We start from the raw sequence: 19,169 nt of genomic DNA on the forward strand, positions 1-19,169 counted from the left end.
CTCTGAATGCTTCCCTTTCGTTAATTATACTTGAAGGGAGTCCGCTTTCTTGTTGAGCAGCACTCTTTCGTGACTGCAGAACTCAAAGTCTTTGATTGAAAATGGCTGTCTCATCACTTGTTGGTAGAGCATCCTCTACCTTAATCTCTGTAGCTTCTCCAAGACTTGAACACAGTTCTGCCTCCTGCTTTGAAATCTCCAATATTTCTTTCATGAGCGCACACTTCAAGAGAAGAAGTTTTCTTGTTTCACACTCTAGCTTAGTAAGAGCCTCACATAAAGGCAGCGTATCATATAATGCAGGATAAAAATGAAATTCAAGTTCTTACTTAGTTTGTCAGCTTCATGCAATAAAGAATTCAGCCTTTCGTGCATCTCGTGTTTCTTCTGTTGCTCTCTAGAAATAATATTCTGGATGATCTCCTCAATTTATTTCTTAACCTCATCACCACGCTTTGCAACATCCTCTGCATTAAACCCACATTCTGCCCACAGCGTCTTACGAATTCTTCAGTGACAGACATATCGAATAGTGCTTCCTCAAAAATCTTATCATCCATCATAAATCATAAACTCTCAACCACTCAGTTATAACAAGAAACTGGGTCTGTAACCACTCGGCCACGACTGCTCGTATCTGAAGCTTCCCTCGAATCGTGAAAAATCCAACCGGTCTGCGCAGAATGTTGACAGGAAACGAACTCTGTGCACTGGTTACGGCAGGGCTACCAGCGCTACGAGACGAGCCATTACGGAAGCGTTAAAAATCTTCGCCCGGACAGGGACTCGAACACTGGACCCTTAGGTTAAAAGCCTAATGCTCTACCGACTGAGCTATCCGGGCTCACGCCCGTTGTGGGTGGAGCGGCTGCAAGCAATGTGAATAATTGGAACGCGTGTGTAGGCGTACTACGGTAATTGCTGGCTTCTGGCGCAACTGGCGACTTCACCGACTTCCCACTGACGCTGGTAGCAGCCCAACAGCGACCAGTGCCTCTTCTGCCTTTATCCCGTGCTGACAGTAATTGCATCTTGTGCCTGTTTTCCCCGATTACGTTCGGTTGAAGCTCCGGAAGGAGGGCGACAAACGAAGGTTGGAAGGCCAAAACATGGAGGGACGTGTGCGCAAAAACTTCTCTTCCGGTACCGGGAATCGAACCCTGGCCTCCTGGCTGAAAGCCAGGTATCCTAGCCACTAGACCACACCGGATTTGCTCAATAAACGGGAGATTTACTCCCTCTCCTCCCGCATTTCGTGCTGAATCCGGACTCAGTGGTGTTCTCTGTTTGCGAGCGTATTTGTGCGTGCAGACTGGCATGGCGCACAGCTCGAAACTGACTATTCATTGCAGTTTGCATCATACCAGGGGAGGAGAAAGATCAAAGTTGTACCTTGCCATAATTGGAAGTAAACATTTTGACGCTGAGGCGTGGACTCCTTGGGGATAACAAACGACAATTAAGTTCGTTCCCTAGCAACAGCAACGCCGTTAATTCAGCCATTATGTACAGCAAATTAAATGCGCCGGGTGAGGGTCGAACTCACGACCTTAAGACTATGAGACTTACGCGCTACCTACTGCGCTACCGAGGCACGTTGCAACAAACGTCCCAGGAAACTTGGTAAGTCCCACATATTAGAGATAGACAGTTCGCGCTTTCTCAAGAATCTGCTGTGTTGCTACACGTGCTTTCCCGACTGGCTAGATTAAACTGCTGCCGCAGCTTTTTCAACGGAAAAGTTTACAGTACATCGCCCTTGCGGCACCTGGACACAGCGGCCTGTAGGGCCAGGCCGACGCTAGAGTTCAGAAATAGCACGCGACCGTCCAAGTACGGCCTCTTGCGTGCTGCGTGTTTGGTTCTTCTCACAGCGAATCCTGCTACACATTCCTGAGGCTGACGCAGCTCAAGCGAGCAATCGGCGCGGCGGCATTATAGCGAGAACAGCAAAACGATGCATCGGCCGGGAATCGAACCCGGGCCGCCCGCGTGGTAGGCGAACAACCTACCACTTTTTTAGTAGTTGTTCTCATTTTGTTAGTTGCATTTGTTGGGGGCGGACGTCCGATGACGTCCGTGCTTGCCGAGCACATTCCCGAGCAGCTGTCTGCAGGGAAAGTGGGATTGCCACCCAGCGACATCGGATACGACCGAAAAAAGCGCTACACACGCGGAGTCCCCCACTACACTGCCTTATAGCGACCGCTCATCACTATCGTGTGAGTAACGTTGCGGCCGCGGCGACGAGTCCTGCCCAAAGACGCAGCGTGCGTGGAGGCGCTACCCGAATGCGTGTGGATGCAGCCTCCTACCTCGTAAAGAGCCTACAGCTACTATCACGCCTTCCAAGCAGTTGATCCGGGTTCGATTCCCGGCCACCGAAACGGGCGCAAATTTTCGCGTATGAGTATGTGTGCTGTTAAATCAACGTTTTCTTTCCGTCGTTGCTCCAAGCAGGCCATCCTGTAGTATGTCCCGACTTGTCCCGACTTTGCTCGGCTGACGCGAAAGCTGACGCTTGGAATTCGCCCTTATCAAAAGGGCAGGCGCTATAAACGGCTGTGAGAGGAGAGGTGTGGCGAGGTACCAAAACGACAGGCAAACCGCGAAATTTTCTGCTCCTCCTTCCTAAAGAAAAGAAGAAAAAACGGACGCAGTCGGTAGGACTCGAGCCTACGCTCCCAGAGGGAATCTGATTTCTAGTCAGACGCCTTAACCACTTTTTTTATCGTATTAAACATTATTAAATATTAATTTTTTGTTACATTTTCTTGATTGCACATTCACTGTTATCAAGTAGGGTTTGTAAACACCACTCTACAGCATAAATACTATACATATACGTAAAACACTGCTGGAGTAGAATACACAATAGAATACAATTTTAACCCTTAAATGCATAGTGTTACATACCTGCAATATGGATTGAAAAATTATTTTGTCCACCTTTAGAGAGAATTTAGTGAACTAACCCAAGTCTTACAGGTGCAACGAAGTATCTCTGATACTTAGTATTAGCTCTTGGCTGTACTGTGGACTTCTGGTAACCTTTTTGGAAGTATGCAGAGAAGTTAGGTGTGAATTTTGCTTAGTTTTCAAAAGGGTGCGATAGGATGCAGCAGCATCAACTTGGCCAAATGTGGGAAGGTTAGTGGTGAGCAGGCAGCAATTTTCTTCATGCTGCCAGCTATGGGAATATGCGCTGTGTCCCTTGTTTTTTTAGGAACATACATCACATTTAAACTGGATGTCCAATTCCTGTTGATCCACTGTAGGGAGTTAAGAGGATAAATTATTACTGTCATTAAGTTTGCTTAATTCTATGAGAACAGTAAATTGTAGCGATTAATAATGGATACAAAATCATATCTGTGATGGTTGAGATACATGACTCTATGAATCTGCAGTTAACAATTGGTTCGCACATATAATTGTAAGTTAATGGTTATTCCTGAAGCAGAGACCACAAAAGTCTGTGCAACAAAAAGAAAATCTAATAACACACAAGTTAATTTTCGTAGCTGATGTCAGATGAAGAATAAATTAAATGCTTTAAGTTCTACATGCTACACTTTCAGGGGAACACAGGGAAGATTTCATGGACTGAAGCAGCAGATTGTTCAGTACATGCGAGAAAAGTGGAATAAAGGCTTCCTCATTACTTGAGAAACTAATCAAATGAAGGTGCTGGAAATGAGGAATTTTTCAACTGCATGAGGTGCAGAATTCAAAGCAAGTATGAGCTCGTGCATGGTACTTAACTTCTTCAGACAGATCAATATAATAATAAAAAGTGTCTGTATTTACCTCACTATAAGACAACTCAGAATATAACATGACCCCCTTTCTTTGAAGACGCAACATGTGAATTTTTTGGTATTTAACATATTCTGACTAATATTTGCAAAGTCTAAAGGTAGTTATAGAAAATAAAAATCACTTTGGGATGTGGAACAGTCATAAATAAATATCTTCAGTTAAAAACAATACAAAATGACAATGATACAACTCCACTAACTTAAGATTCACTGAGTACCAAATAAGGTTCTTTTTGTTTTCATTCATAGTATGTCCATATCAGGAAGAGAAGAAGGCCTAAGTTTTTTATTTGCTTGGCATTCAGTAAATTCAGATGAGTTACGCCTGAGACGAACTGCCATACCAATGTTTCTGCGAGGGGGTTTCATTGGCATTTTTGAAGTCTTTAGAGTAATATGTTGTTTTGTGTTGTTAATGACTCTGAATGCTTCCCTTTCGTTAATTATACTTGAAGGGAGTCCGCTTTCTTGTTGAGCAGCACTCTTTCGTGACTGCAGAACTCAAAGTCTTTGATTGAAAATGGCTGTCTCATCACTTGTTGGTAGAGCATCCTCTACCTTAATCTCTGTAGCTTCTCCAAGACTTGAACACAGTTCTGCCTCCTGCTTTGAAATCTCCAATATTTCTTTCATGAGCGCACACTTCAAGAGAAGAAGTTTTCTTGTTTCACACTCTAGCTTAGTAAGAGCCTCACATAAAGGCAGCGTATCATATAATGCAGGATAAAAATGAAATTCAAGTTCCTTACTTAGTTTGTCAGCTTCATGCAATAAAGAATTCAGCCTTTCGTGCATCTCGTGTTTCTTCTGTTGCTCTCTAGAAATAATATTCTGGATGATCTCCTCAATTTATTTCTTAACCTCATCACCACGCTTTGCAACATCCTCTGCATTAAACCCACATTCTGCCCACAGCGTCTTACGAATTCTTCAGTGACAGACATATCGAATAGTGCTTCCTCAAAAATCTTATCATCCATCATAAATCATAAACTCTCAACCACTCAGTTATAACAAGAAACTGGGTCTGTAACCACTCGGCCACGACTGCTCGTATCTGAAGCTTCCCTCGAATCGTGAAAAATCCAACCGGTCTGCGCAGAATGTTGACAGGAAACGAACTCTGTGCACTGGTTACGGCAGGGCTACCAGCGCTACGAGACGAGCCATTACGGAAGCGTTAAAAATCTTCGCCCGGACAGGGACTCGAACACTGGACCCTTAGGTTAAAAGCCTAATGCTCTACCGACTGAGCTATCCGGGCTCACGCCCGTTGTGGGTGGAGCGGCTGCAAGCAATGTGAATAATTGGAACGCGTGTGTAGGCGTACTACGGTAATTGCTGGCTTCTGGCGCAACTGGCGACTTCACCGACTTCCCACTGACGCTGGTAGCAGCCCAACAGCGGACCAGTGCCTCTTCTGCCTTTATCCCGGTGCTGACAGTAATTGCATCTTGTGCCTGTTTTCCCCGATTACGTTCGGTTGAAGCTCCGGAAGGAGGGCGACAAACGAAGGTTGGAAGGCCAAAACATGGAGGGACGTGTGCGCAAAAACTTCTCTTCCGGTACCGGGAATCGAACCCTGGCCTCCTGGCTGAAAGCCAGGTATCCTAGCCACTAGACCACACCGGATTTGCTCAATAAACGGGAGATTTACTCCCTCTCCTCCCGCATTTCGTGCTGAATCCGGACTCAGTGGTGTTCTCTGTTTGCGAGCGTATTTGTGCGTGCAGACTGGCATGGCGCACAGCTCGAAACTGACTATTCATTGCAGTTTGCATCATACCAGGGGAGGAGAAAGATCAAAGTTGTACCTTGCCATAATTGGAAGTAAACATTTTGACGCTGAGGCGTGGACTCCTTGGGGATAACAAACGACAATTAAGTTCGTTCCCTAGCAACAGCAACGCCGTTAATTCAGCCATTATGTACAGCAAATTAAATGCGCCGGGTGAGGGTCGAACTCACGACCTTAAGACTATGAGACTTACGCGCTACCGAGGCACGTTGCAACAAACGTCCCAGGAAACTTGGTAAGTCCCACATATTAGAGATAGACAGTTCGCGCTTTCTCAAGAATCTGCTGTGTTGCTACACGTGCTTTCCCGACTGGCTAGATTAAACTGCTGCCGCAGCTTTTTCAACGGAAAAGGTTACAGTACATCGCCCTTGAGGCACCTGGACACAGCGGCCTGTAGGGCCAGGCCGACGCTAGAGTTCAGAAATAGCACGCGACCGTCCAAGTACGGCCTCTTGCGTGCTGCGTGTTTGGTTCTTCTCACAGCGAATCCTGCTACACATTCCTGAGGCTGACGCAGCTCAAGCGAGCAATCGGCGCGGCGGCATTATAGCGAGAACAGCAAAACGATGCATCGGCCGGGAATCGAACCCGGGCCGCCCGCGTGGTAGGCGAACAACCTACCACTTTTTTAGTAGTTGTTCTCATTTTGTTAGTTGCATTTGTTGGGGGCGGACGTCCGATGACGTCCGTGCTTGCCGAGCACATTCCCGAGCAGCTGTCTGCAGGGAAAGTGGGATTGCCACCCAGCGACATCGGATACGACCGAAAAAAGCGCTACACACGCGGAGTCCCCCACTACACTGCCTTATAGCGACCGCTCATCACTATCGTGTGAGTAACGTTGCGGCCGCGGCGACGAGTCCTGCCCAAAGACGCAGCGTGCGTGGAGGCGCTACCCGAATGCGTGTGGATGCAGCCTCCTACCTCGTAAAGAGCCTACAGCTACTATCACGCCTTCCAAGCAGTTGATCCGGGTTCGATTCCCGGCCACCGAAACGGGCGCAAATTTTCGCGTATGAGTATGTGTGCTGTTAAATCAACGTTTTCTTTCCGTCGTTGCTCCAAGCAGGCCATCCTGTAGTATGTCCCGACTTGTCCCGACTTTGCTCGGCTGACGCGAAAGCTGACGCTTGGAATTCGCCCTTATCAAAAGGGCAGGCGCTATAAACGGCTGTGAGAGGAGAGGTGTGGCGAGGTACCAAAACGACAGGCAAACCGCGAAATTTTCTGCTCCTCCTTCCTAAAGAAAAGAAGAAAAAAACGGACGCAGTCGGTAGGACTCGAGCCTACGCTCCCAGAGGGAATCTGATTTCTAGTCAGACGCCTTAACCACTTTTTTTATCGTATTAAACATTATTAAATATTAATTTTTTGTTACATTTTCTTGATTGCACATTCACTGTTATCAAGTAGGGTTTGTAAACACCACTCTACAGCATAAATACTATACATATACGTAAAACACTGCTGGAGTAGAATACACAATAGAATACAATTTTAACCCTTAAATGCATAGTGTTACATACCTGCAATATGGATTGAAAAATTATTTTGTCCACCTTTAGAGAGAATTTAGTGAACTAACCCAAGTCTTACAGGTGCAACGAAGTATCTCTGATACTTAGTATTAGCTCTTGGCTGTACTGTGGACTTCTGGTAACCTTTTTGGAAGTATGCAGAGAAGTTAGGTGTGAATTTTGCTTAGTTTTCAAAAGGGTGCGATAGGATGCAGCAGCATCAACTTGGCCAAATGTGGGAAGGTTAGTGGTGAGCAGGCAGCAATTTTCTTCATGCTGCCAGCTATGGGAATATGCGCTGTGTCCCTTGTTTTTTTAGGAACATACATCACATTTAAACTGGATGTCCAATTCCTGTTGATCCACTGTAGGGAGTTAAGAGGATAAATTATTACTGTCATTAAGTTTGCTTAATTCTATGAGAACAGTAAATTGTAGCGATTAATAATGGATACAAAATCATATCTGTGATGGTTGAGATACATGACTCTATGAATCTGCAGTTAACAATTGGTTCGCACATATAATTGTAAGTTAATGGTTATTCCTGAAGCAGAGACCACAAAAGTCTGTGCAACAAAAAGAAAATCTAATAACACACAAGTTAATTTTCGTAGCTGATGTCAGATGAAGAATAAATTAAATGCTTTAAGTTCTACATGCTACACTTTCAGGGGAACACAGGGAAGATTTCATGGACTGAAGCAGCAGATTGTTCAGTACATGCGAGAAAAGTGGAATAAAGGCTTCCTCATTACTTGAGAAACTAATCAAATGAAGGTGCTGGAAATGAGGAATTTTTCAACTGCATGAGGTGCAGAATTCAAAGCAAGTATGAGCTCGTGCATGGTACTTAACTTCTTCAGACAGATCAATATAATAATAAAAAGTGTCTGTATTTACCTCACTATAAGACAACTCAGAATATAACATGACCCCCTTTCTTTGAAGACGCAACATGTGAATTTTTTGGTATTTAACATATTCTGACTAATATTTGCAAAGTCTAAAGGTAGTTATAGAAAATAAAAATCACTTTGGGATGTGGAACAGTCATAAATAAATATCTTCAGTTAAAAACAATACAAAATGACAATGATACAACTCCACTAACTTAAGATTCACTGAGTACCAAATAAGGTTCTTTTTTGTTTTCATTCATAGTATGTCCATATCAGGAAGAGAAGAAGGCCTAAGTTTTTTATTTGCTTGGCATTCAGTAAATTCAGATGAGTTACGCCTGAGACGAACTGCCATACCAATGTTTCTGCGAGGGGGTTTCATTGGCATTTTTGAAGTCTTTAGAGTAATATGTTGTTTTGTGTTGTTAATGACTCTGAATGCTTCCCTTTCGTTAATTATACTTGAAGGGAGTCCGCTTTCTTGTTGAGCAGCACTCTTTCGTGACTGCAGAACTCAAAGTCTTTGATTGAAAATGGCTGTCTCATCACTTGTTGGTAGAGCATCCTCTACCTTAATCTCTGTAGCTTCTCCAAGACTTGAACACAGTTCTGCCTCCTGCTTTGAAATCTCCAATATTTCTTTCATGAGCGCACACTTCAAGAGAAGAAGTTTTCTTGTTTCACACTCTAGCTTAGTAAGAGCCTCACATAAAGGCAGCGTATCATATAATGCAGGATAAAAATGAAATTCAAGTTCCTTACTTAGTTTGTCAGCTTCATGCAATAAAGAATTCAGCCTTTCGTGCATCTCGTGTTTCTTCTGTTGCTCTCTAGAAATAATATTCTGGATGATCTCCTCAATTTATTTCTTAACCTCATCACCACGCTTTGCAACATCCTCTGCATTAAACCCACATTCTGCCCACAGCGTCTTACGAATTCTTCAGTGACAGACATATCGAATAGTGCTTCCTCAAAAATCTTATCATCCATCATAAATCATAAACTCTCAACCACTCAGTTATAACAAGAAACTGGGTCTGTAACCACTCGGCCACGACTGCTCGTATCTGAAGCTTCCCTCGAATCGTGAAAAATCCAACCGGTCTGCGCAGAATGTTGACAGGAAACGAACTCTGTGCACTGGTTACGGCAGGGCTACCAGCGCTACGAGACGAGCCATTACGGAAGCGTTAAAAATCTTCGCCCGGACAGGGACTCGAACACTGGACCCTTAGGTTAAAAGCCTAATGCTCTACCGACTGAGCTATCCGGGCTCACGCCCGTTGTGGGTGGAGCGGCTGCAAGCAATGTGAATAATTGGAACGCGTGTGTAGGCGTACTACGGTAATTGCTGGCTTCTGGCGCAACTGGCGACTTCACCGACTTCCCACTGACGCTGGTAGCAGCCCAACAGCGGACCAGTGCCTCTTCTGCCTTTATCCCGGTGCTGACAGTAATTGCATCTTGTGCCTGTTTTCCCCGATTACGTTCGGTTGAAGCTCCGGAAGGAGGGCGACAAACGAAGGTTGGAAGGCCAAAACATGGAGGGACGTGTGCGCAAAAACTTCTCTTCCGGTACCGGGAATCGAACCCTGGCCTCCTGGCTGAAAGCCAGGTATCCTAGCCACTAGACCACACCGGATTTGCTCAATAAACGGGAGATTTACTCCCTCTCCTCCCGCATTTCGTGCTGAATCCGGACTCAGTGGTGTTCTCTGTTTGCGAGCGTATTTGTGCGTGCAGACTGGCATGGCGCACAGCTCGAAACTGACTATTCATTGCAGTTTGCATCATACCAGGGGAGGAGAAAGATCAAAGTTGTACCTTGCCATAATTGGAAGTAAACATTTTGACGCTGAGGCGTGGACTCCTTGGGGATAACAAACGACAATTAAGTTCGTTCCCTAGCAACAGCAACGCCGTTAATTCAGCCATTATGTACAGCAAATTAAATGCGCCGGGTGAGGGTCGAACTCACGACCTTAAGACTATGAGACTTACGCGCTACCTACTGCGCTACCGAGGCACGTTGCAACAAACGTCCCAGGAAACTTGGTAAGTCCCACATATTAGAGATAGACAGTTCGCGCTTTCTCAAGAATCTGCTGTGTTGCTACACGTGCTTTCCCGACTGGCTAGATTAAACTGCTGCCGCAGCTTTTTCAACGGAAAAGTTTACAGTACATCGCCCTTGCGGCACCTGGACACAGCGGCCTGTAGGGCCAGGCCGACGCTAGAGTTCAGAAATAGCACGCGACCGTCCAAGTACGGCCTCTTGCGTGCTGCGTGTTTGGTTCTTCTCACAGCGAATCCTGCTACACATTCCTGAGGCTGACGCAGCTCAAGCGAGCAATCGGCGCGGCGGCATTATAGCGAGAACAGCAAAACGATGCATCGGCCGGGAATCGAACCCGGGCCGCCCGCGTGGTAGGCGAACAACCTACCACTTTTTTAGTAGTTGTTCTCATTTTGTTAGTTGCATTTGTTGGGGGCGGACGTCCGATGACGTCCGTGCTTGCCGAGCACATTCCCGAGCAGCTGTCTGCAGGGAAAGTGGGATTGCCACCCAGCGACATCGGATACGACCGAAAAAAGCGCTACACACGCGGAGTCCCCCACTACACTGCCTTATAGCGACCGCTCATCACTATCGTGTGAGTAACGTTGCGGCCGCGGCGACGAGTCCTGCCCAAAGACGCAGCGTGCGTGGAGGCGCTACCCGAATGCGTGTGGATGCAGCCTCCTACCTCGTAAAGAGCCTACAGCTACTATCACGCCTTCCAAGCAGTTGATCCGGGTTCGATTCCCGGCCACCGAAACGGGCGCAAATTTTCGCGTATGAGTATGTGTGCTGTTAAATCAACGTTTTCTTTCCGTCGTTGCTCCAAGCAGGCCATCCTGTAGTATGTCCCGACTTGTCCCGACTTTGCTCGGCTGACGCGAAAGCTGACGCTTGGAATTCGCCCTTATCAAAAGGGCAGGCGCTATAAACGGCTGTGAGAGGAGAGGTGTGGCGAGGTACCAAAACGACAGGCAAACCGCGAAATTTTCTGCTCCTCCTTCCTAAAGAAAAGAAGAAAAAAACGGACGCAGTCGGTAGGACTCGAGCCTACGCTCCCAGAGGGAATCTGATTTCTAGTCAGACGCCTTAACCACTTTTTTTATCGTATTAAACATTATTAAATATTAATTTTTTGTTACATTTTCTTGATTGCACATTCACTGTTATCAAGTAGGGTTTGTAAACACCACTCTACAGCATAAATACTATACATATACGTAAAACACTGCTGGAGTAGAATACACAATAGAATACAATTTTAACCCTTAAATGCATAGTGTTACATACCTGCAATATGGATTGAAAAATTATTTTGTCCACCTTTAGAGAGAATTTAGTGAACTAACCCAAGTCTTACAGGTGCAACGAAGTATCTCTGATACTTAGTATTAGCTCTTGGCTGTACTGTGGACTTCTGGTAACCTTTTTGGAAGTATGCAGAGAAGTTAGGTGTGAATTTTGCTTAGTTTTCAAAAGGGTGCGATAGGATGCAGCAGCATCAACTTGGCCAAATGTGGGAAGGTTAGTGGTGAGCAGGCAGCAATTTTCTTCATGCTGCCAGCTATGGGAATATGCGCTGTGTCCCTTGTTTTTTTAGGAACATACATCACATTTAAACTGGATGTCCAATTCCTGTTGATCCACTGTAGGGAGTTAAGAGGATAAATTATTACTGTCATTAAGTTTGCTTAATTCTATGAGAACAGTAAATTGTAGCGATTAATAATGGATACAAAATCATATCTGTGATGGTTGAGATACATGACTCTATGAATCTGCAGTTAACAATTGGTTCGCACATATAATTGTAAGTTAATGGTTATTCCTGAAGCAGAGACCACAAAAGTCTGTGCAACAAAAAGAAAATCTAATAACACACAAGTTAATTTTCGTAGCTGATGTCAGATGAAGAATAAATTAAATGCTTTAAGTTCTACATGCTACACTTTCAGGGGAACACAGGGAAGATTTCATGGACTGAAGCAGCAGATTGTTCAGTACATGCGAGAAAAGTGGAATAAAGGCTTCCTCATTACTTGAGAAACTAATCAAATGAAGGTGCTGGAAATGAGGAATTTTTCAACTGCATGAGGTGCAGAATTCAAAGCAAGTATGAGCTCGTGCATGGTACTTAACTTCTTCAGACAGATCAATATAATAATAAAAAGTGTCTGTATTTACCTCACTATAAGACAACTCAGAATATAACATGACCCCCTTTCTTTGAAGACGCAACATGTGAATTTTTTGGTATTTAACATATTCTGACTAATATTTGCAAAGTCTAAAGGTAGTTATAGAAAATAAAAATCACTTTGGGATGTGGAACAGTCATAAATAAATATCTTCAGTTAAAAACAATACAAAATGACAATGATACAACTCCACTAACTTAAGATTCACTGAGTACCAAATAAGGTTCTTTTTTGTTTTCATTCATAGTATGTCCATATCAGGAAGAGAAGAAGGCCTAAGTTTTTTATTTGCTTGGCATTCAGTAAATTCAGATGAGTTACGCCTGAGACGAACTGCCATACCAATGTTTCTGCGAGGGGGTTTCATTGGCATTTTTGAAGTCTTTAGAGTAATATGTTGTTTTGTGTTGTTAATGACTCTGAATGCTTCCCTTTCGTTAATTATACTTGAAGGGAGTCCGCTTTCTTGTTGAGCAGCACTCTTTCGTGACTGCAGAACTCAAAGTCTTTGATTGAAAATGGCTGTCTCATCACTTGTTGGTAGAGCATCCTCTACCTTAATCTCTGTAGCTTCTCCAAGACTTGAACACAGTTCTGCCTCCTGCTTTGAAATCTCCAATATTTCTTTCATGAGCGCACACTTCAAGAGAAGAAGTTTTCTTGTTTCACACTCTAGCTTAGTAAGAGCCTCACATAAAGGCAGCGTATCATATAATGCAGGATAAAAATGAAATTCAAGTTCCTTACTTAGTTTGTCAGCTTCATGCAATAAAGAATTCAGCCTTTCGTGCATCTCGTGTTTCTTCTGTTGCTCTCTAGAAATAATATTCTGGATGATCTCCTCAATTTATTTCTTAACCTCATCACCACGCTTTGCAACATCCTCTGCATTAAACCCACATTCTGCCCACAGCGTCTTACGAATTCTTCAGTGACAGACATATCGAATAGTGCTTCCTCAAAAATCTTATCATCCATCATAAATCATAAACTCTCAACCACTCAGTTATAACAAGAAACTGGGTCTGTAACCACTCGGCCACGACTGCTCGTATCTGAAGCTTCCCTCGAATCGTGAAAAATCCAACCGGTCTGCGCAGAATGTTGACAGGAAACGAACTCTGTGCACTGGTTACGGCAGGGCTACCAGCGCTACGAGACGAGCCATTACGGAAGCGTTAAAAATCTTCGCCCGGACAGGGACTCGAACACTGGACCCTTAGGTTAAAAGCCTAATGCTCTACCGACTGAGCTATCCGGGCTCACGCCCGTTGTGGGTGGAGCGGCTGCAAGCAATGTGAATAATTGGAACGCGTGTGTAGGCGTACTACGGTAATTGCTGGCTTCTGGCGCAACTGGCGACTTCACCGACTTCCCACTGACGCTGGTAGCAGCCCAACAGCGGACCAGTGCCTCTTCTGCCTTTATCCCGGTGCTGACAGTAATTGCATCTTGTGCCTGTTTTCCCCGATTACGTTCGGTTGAAGCTCCGGAAGGAGGGCGACAAACGAAGGTTGGAAGGCCAAAACATGGAGGGACGTGTGCGCAAAAACTTCTCTTCCGGTACCGGGAATCGAACCCTGGCCTCCTGGCTGAAAGCCAGGTATCCTAGCCACTAGACCACACCGGATTTGCTCAATAAACGGGAGATTTACTCCCTCTCCTCCCGCATTTCGTGCTGAATCCGGACTCAGTGGTGTTCTCTGTTTGCGAGCGTATTTGTGCGTGCAGACTGGCATGGCGCACAGCTCGAAACTGACTATTCATTGCAGTTTGCATCATACCAGGGGAGGAGAAAGATCAAAGTTGTACCTTGCCATAATTGGAAGTAAACATTTTGACGCTGAGGCGTGGACTCCTTGGGGATAACAAACGACAATTAAGTTCGTTCCCTAGCAACAGCAACGCCGTTAATTCAGCCATTATGTACAGCAAATTAAATGCGCCGGGTGAGGGTCGAACTCACGACCTTAAGACTATGAGACTTACGCGCTACCTACTGCGCTACCGAGGCACGTTGCAACAAACGTCCCAGGAAACTTGGTAAGTCCCACATATTAGAGATAGACAGTTCGCGCTTTCTCAAGAATCTGCTGTGTTGCTACACGTGCTTTCCCGACTGGCTAGATTAAACTGCTGCCGCAGCTTTTTCAACGGAAAAGTTTACAGTACATCGCCCTTGCGGCACCTGGACACAGCGGCCTGTAGGGCCAGGCCGACGCTAGAGTTCAGAAATAGCACGCGACCGTCCAAGTACGGCCTCTTGCGTGCTGCGTGTTTGGTTCTTCTCACAGCGAATCCTGCTACACATTCCTGAGGCTGACGCAGCTCAAGCGAGCAATCGGCGCGGCGGCATTATAGCGAGAACAGCAAAACGATGCATCGGCCGGGAATCGAACCCGGGCCGCCCGCGTGGTAGGCGAACAACCTACCACTTTTTTAGTAGTTGTTCTCATTTTGTTAGTTGCATTTGTTGGGGGCGGACGTCCGATGACGTCCGTGCTTGCCGAGCACATTCCCGAGCAGCTGTCTGCAGGGAAAGTGGGATTGCCACCCAGCGACATCGGATACGACCGAAAAAAGCGCTACACACGCGGAGTCCCCCACTACACTGCCTTATAGCGACCGCTCATCACTATCGTGTGAGTAACGTTGCGGCCGCGGCGACGAGTCCTGCCCAAAGACGCAGCGTGCGTGGAGGCGCTACCCGAATGCGTGTGGATGCAGCCTCCTACCTCGTAAAGAGCCTACAGCTACTATCACGCCTTCCAAGCAGTTGATCCGGGTTCGATTCCCGGCCACCGAAACGGGCGCAAATTTTCGCGTATGAGTATGTGTGCTGTTAAATCAACGTTTTCTTTCCGTCGTTGCTCCAAGCAGGCCATCCTGTAGTATGTCCCGACTTGTCCCGACTTTGCTCGGCTGACGCGAAAGCTGACGCTTGGAATTCGCCCTTATCAAAAGGGCAGGCGCTATAAACGGCTGTGAGAGGAGAGGTGTGGCGAGGTACCAAAACGACAGGCAAACCGCGAAATTTTCTGCTCCTCCTTCCTAAAGAAAAGAAGAAAAAAACGGACGCAGTCGGTAGGACTCGAGCCTACGCTCCCAGAGGGAATCTGATTTCTAGTCAGACGCCTTAACCACTTTTTTTATCGTATTAAACATTATTAAATATTAATTTTTTGTTACATTTTCTTGATTGCACATTCACTGTTATCAAGTAGGGTTTGTAAACACCACTCTACAGCATAAATACTATACATATACGTAAAACACTGCTGGAGTAGAATACACAATAGAATACAATTTTAACCCTTAAATGCATAGTGTTACATACCTGCAATATGGATTGAAAAATTATTTTGTCCACCTTTAGAGAGAATTTAGTGAACTAACCCAAGTCTTACAGGTGCAACGAAGTATCTCTGATACTTAGTATTAGCTCTTGGCTGTACTGTGGACTTCTGGTAACCTTTTTGGAAGTATGCAGAGAAGTTAGGTGTGAATTTTGCTTAGTTTTCAAAAGGGTGCGATAGGATGCAGCAGCATCAACTTGGCCAAATGTGGGAAGGTTAGTGGTGAGCAGGCAGCAATTTTCTTCATGCTGCCAGCTATGGGAATATGCGCTGTGTCCCTTGTTTTTTTAGGAACATACATCACATTTAAACTGGATGTCCAATTCCTGTTGATCCACTGTAGGGAGTTAAGAGGATAAATTATTACTGTCATTAAGTTTGCTTAATTCTATGAGAACAGTAAATTGTAGCGATTAATAATGGATACAAAATCATATCTGTGATGGTTGAGATACATGACTCTATGAATCTGCAGTTAACAATTGGTTCGCACATATAATTGTAAGTTAATGGTTATTCCTGAAGCAGAGACCACAAAAGTCTGTGCAACAAAAAGAAAATCTAATAACACACAAGTTAATTTTCGTAGCTGATGTCAGATGAAGAATAAATTAAATGCTTTAAGTTCTACATGCTACACTTTCAGGGGAACACAGGGAAGATTTCATGGACTGAAGCAGCAGATTGTTCAGTACATGCGAGAAAAGTGGAATAAAGGCTTCCTCATTACTTGAGAAACTAATCAAATGAAGGTGCTGGAAATGAGGAATTTTTCAACTGCATGAGGTGCAGAATTCAAAGCAAGTATGAGCTCGTGCATGGTACTTAACTTCTTCAGACAGATCAATATAATAATAAAAAGTGTCTGTATTTACCTCACTATAAGACAACTCAGAATATAACATGACCCCCTTTCTTTGAAGACGCAACATGTGAATTTTTTGGTATTTAACATATTCTGACTAATATTTGCAAAGTCTAAAGGTAGTTATAGAAAATAAAAATCACTTTGGGATGTGGAACAGTCATAAATAAATATCTTCAGTTAAAAACAATACAAAATGACAATGATACAACTCCACTAACTTAAGATTCACTGAGTACCAAATAAGGTTCTTTTTTGTTTTCATTCATAGTATGTCCATATCAGGAAGAGAAGAAGGCCTAAGTTTTTTATTTGCTTGGCATTCAGTAAATTCAGATGAGTTACGCCTGAGACGAACTGCCATACCAATGTTTCTGCGAGGGGGTTTCATTGGCATTTTTGAAGTCTTTAGAGTAATATGTTGTTTTGTGTTGTTAATGACTCTGAATGCTTCCCTTTCGTTAATTATACTTGAAGGGAGTCCGCTTTCTTGTTGAGCAGCACTCTTTCGTGACTGCAGAACTCAAAGTCTTTGATTGAAAATGGCTGTCTCATCACTTGTTGGTAGAGCATCCTCTACCTTAATCTCTGTAGCTTCTCCAAGACTTGAACACAGTTCTGCCTCCTGCTTTGAAATCTCCAATATTTCTTTCATGAGCGCACACTTCAAGAGAAGAAGTTTTCTTGTTTCACACTCTAGCTTAGTAAGAGCCTCACATAAAGGCAGCGTATCATATAATGCAGGATAAAAATGAAATTCAAGTTCCTTACTTAGTTTGTCAGCTTCATGCAATAAAGAATTCAGCCTTTCGTGCATCTCGTGTTTCTTCTGTTGCTCTCTAGAAATAATATTCTGGATGATCTCCTCAATTTATTTCTTAACCTCATCACCACGCTTTGCAACATCCTCTGCATTAAACCCACATTCTGCCCACAGCGTCTTACGAATTCTTCAGTGACAGACATATCGAATAGTGCTTCCTCAAAAATCTTATCATCCATCATAAATCATAAACTCTCAACCACTCAGTTATAACAAGAAACTGGGTCTGTAACCACTCGGCCACGACTGCTCGTATCTGAAGCTTCCCTCGAATCGTGAAAAATCCAACCGGTCTGCGCAGAATGTTGACAGGAAACGAACTCTGTGCACTGGTTACGGCAGGGCTACCAGCGCTACGAGACGAGCCATTACGGAAGCGTTAAAAATCTTCGCCCGGACAGGGACTCGAACACTGGACCCTTAGGTTAAAAGCCTAATGCTCTACCGACTGAGCTATCCGGGCTCACGCCCGTTGTGGATGGAGCGGCTGCAAGCAATGTGAATAATTGGAACGCGTGTGTAGGCGTACTACGGTAATTGCTGGCTTCTGGCGCAACTGGCGACTTCACCGACTTCCCACTGACGCTGGTAGCAGCCCAACAGCGGACCAGTGCCTCTTCTGCCTTTATCCCGGTGCTGACAGTAATTGCATCTTGTGCCTGTTTTCCCCGATTACGTTCGGTTGAAGCTCCGGAAGGAGGGCGACAAACGAAGGTTGGAAGGCCAAAACATGGAGGGACGTGTGCGCAAAAACTTCTCTTCCGGTACCGGGAATCGAACCCTGGCCTCCTGGCTGAAAGCCAGGTATCCTAGCCACTAGACCACACCGGATTTGCTCAATAAACGGGAGATTTACTCCCTCTCCTCCCGCATTTCGTGCTGAATCCGGACTCAGTGGTGTTCTCTGTTTGCGAGCGTATTTGTGCGTGCAGACTGGCATGGCGCACAGCTCGAAACTGACTATTCATTGCAGTTTGCATCATACCAGGGGAGGAGAAAGATCAAAGTTGTACCTTGCCATAATTGGAAGTAAACATTTTGACGCTGAGGCGTGGACTCCTTGGGGATAACAAACGACAATTAAGTTCGTTCCCTAGCAACAGCAACGCCGTTAATTCAGCCATTATGTACAGCAAATTAAATGCGCCGGGTGAGGGTCGAACTCACGACCTTAAGACTATGAGACTTACGCGCTACCTACTGCGCTACCGAGGCACGTTGCAACAAACGTCCCAGGAAACTTGGTAAGTCCCACATATTAGAGATAGACAGTTCGCGCTTTCTCAAGAATCTGCTGTGTTGCTACACGTGCTTTCCCGACTGGCTAGATTAAACTGCTGCCGCAGCTTTTTCAACGGAAAAGTTTACAGTACATCGCCCTTGCGGCACCTGGACACAGCGGCCTGTAGGGCCAGGCCGACGCTAGAGTTCAGAAATAGCACGCGACCGTCCAAGTACGGCCTCTTGCGTGCTGCGTGTTTGGTTCTTCTCACAGCGAATCCTGCTACACATTCCTGAGGCTGACGCAGCTCAAGCGAGCAATCGGCGCGGCGGCATTATAGCGAGAACAGCAAAACGATGCATCGGCCGGGAATCGAACCCGGGCCGCCCGCGTGGTAGGCGAACAACCTACCACTTTTTTAGTAGTTGTTCTCATTTTGTTAGTTGCATTTGTTGGGGGCGGACGTCCGATGACGTCCGTGCTTGCCGAGCACATTCCCGAGCAGCTGTCTGCAGGGAAAGTGGGATTGCCACCCAGCGACATCGGATACGACCGAAAAAAGCGCTACACACGCGGAGTCCCCCACTACACTGCCTTATAGC

The 19,169-nt window shown here is 45.2% G+C and overlaps 10 non-coding genes across 10 annotated transcripts; all 10 read right to left on the reverse strand.

Annotated features, from left to right (window-relative positions):
- Window positions 1-771: 771 nt before the first annotated feature.
- Trnak-uuu (transfer RNA lysine (anticodon UUU)) lies at window positions 772-844 on the reverse strand. The gene has a single exon. It is a non-coding gene; the product is annotated as a tRNA-Lys (tRNA).
- Window positions 845-1,138: 294 nt separating this feature from the next.
- On the reverse strand, window positions 1,139-1,210 carry Trnae-uuc (transfer RNA glutamic acid (anticodon UUC)). Its single transcript has one exon. It is a non-coding gene; the product is annotated as a tRNA-Glu (tRNA).
- A 3,802-nt stretch (window positions 1,211-5,012) lies between these two features.
- Trnak-uuu (transfer RNA lysine (anticodon UUU)) lies at window positions 5,013-5,085 on the reverse strand. The gene has a single exon. It is a non-coding gene; the product is annotated as a tRNA-Lys (tRNA).
- Window positions 5,086-5,381: 296 nt separating this feature from the next.
- Window positions 5,382-5,453, reverse strand: Trnae-uuc (transfer RNA glutamic acid (anticodon UUC)). Its single transcript has one exon. It is a non-coding gene; the product is annotated as a tRNA-Glu (tRNA).
- A 3,792-nt stretch (window positions 5,454-9,245) lies between these two features.
- Trnak-uuu (transfer RNA lysine (anticodon UUU)) lies at window positions 9,246-9,318 on the reverse strand. Its single transcript has one exon. It is a non-coding gene; the product is annotated as a tRNA-Lys (tRNA).
- Window positions 9,319-9,614: 296 nt separating this feature from the next.
- On the reverse strand, window positions 9,615-9,686 carry Trnae-uuc (transfer RNA glutamic acid (anticodon UUC)). Its single transcript has one exon. It is a non-coding gene; the product is annotated as a tRNA-Glu (tRNA).
- A 3,804-nt stretch (window positions 9,687-13,490) lies between these two features.
- On the reverse strand, window positions 13,491-13,563 carry Trnak-uuu (transfer RNA lysine (anticodon UUU)). Its single transcript has one exon. It is a non-coding gene; the product is annotated as a tRNA-Lys (tRNA).
- A 296-nt stretch (window positions 13,564-13,859) lies between these two features.
- Trnae-uuc (transfer RNA glutamic acid (anticodon UUC)) lies at window positions 13,860-13,931 on the reverse strand. Its single transcript has one exon. It is a non-coding gene; the product is annotated as a tRNA-Glu (tRNA).
- Window positions 13,932-17,735: 3,804 nt separating this feature from the next.
- Window positions 17,736-17,808, reverse strand: Trnak-uuu (transfer RNA lysine (anticodon UUU)). The gene has a single exon. It is a non-coding gene; the product is annotated as a tRNA-Lys (tRNA).
- Window positions 17,809-18,104: 296 nt separating this feature from the next.
- Window positions 18,105-18,176, reverse strand: Trnae-uuc (transfer RNA glutamic acid (anticodon UUC)). The gene has a single exon. It is a non-coding gene; the product is annotated as a tRNA-Glu (tRNA).
- Window positions 18,177-19,169: the final 993 nt, after the last annotated feature.

Source organism: Schistocerca cancellata, unplaced genomic scaffold, assembly GCF_023864275.1.
Source record: "Schistocerca cancellata isolate TAMUIC-IGC-003103 unplaced genomic scaffold, iqSchCanc2.1 HiC_scaffold_597, whole genome shotgun sequence".
In the NCBI taxonomy this organism is placed as follows: domain Eukaryota; kingdom Metazoa; phylum Arthropoda; class Insecta; order Orthoptera; family Acrididae; genus Schistocerca; species Schistocerca cancellata.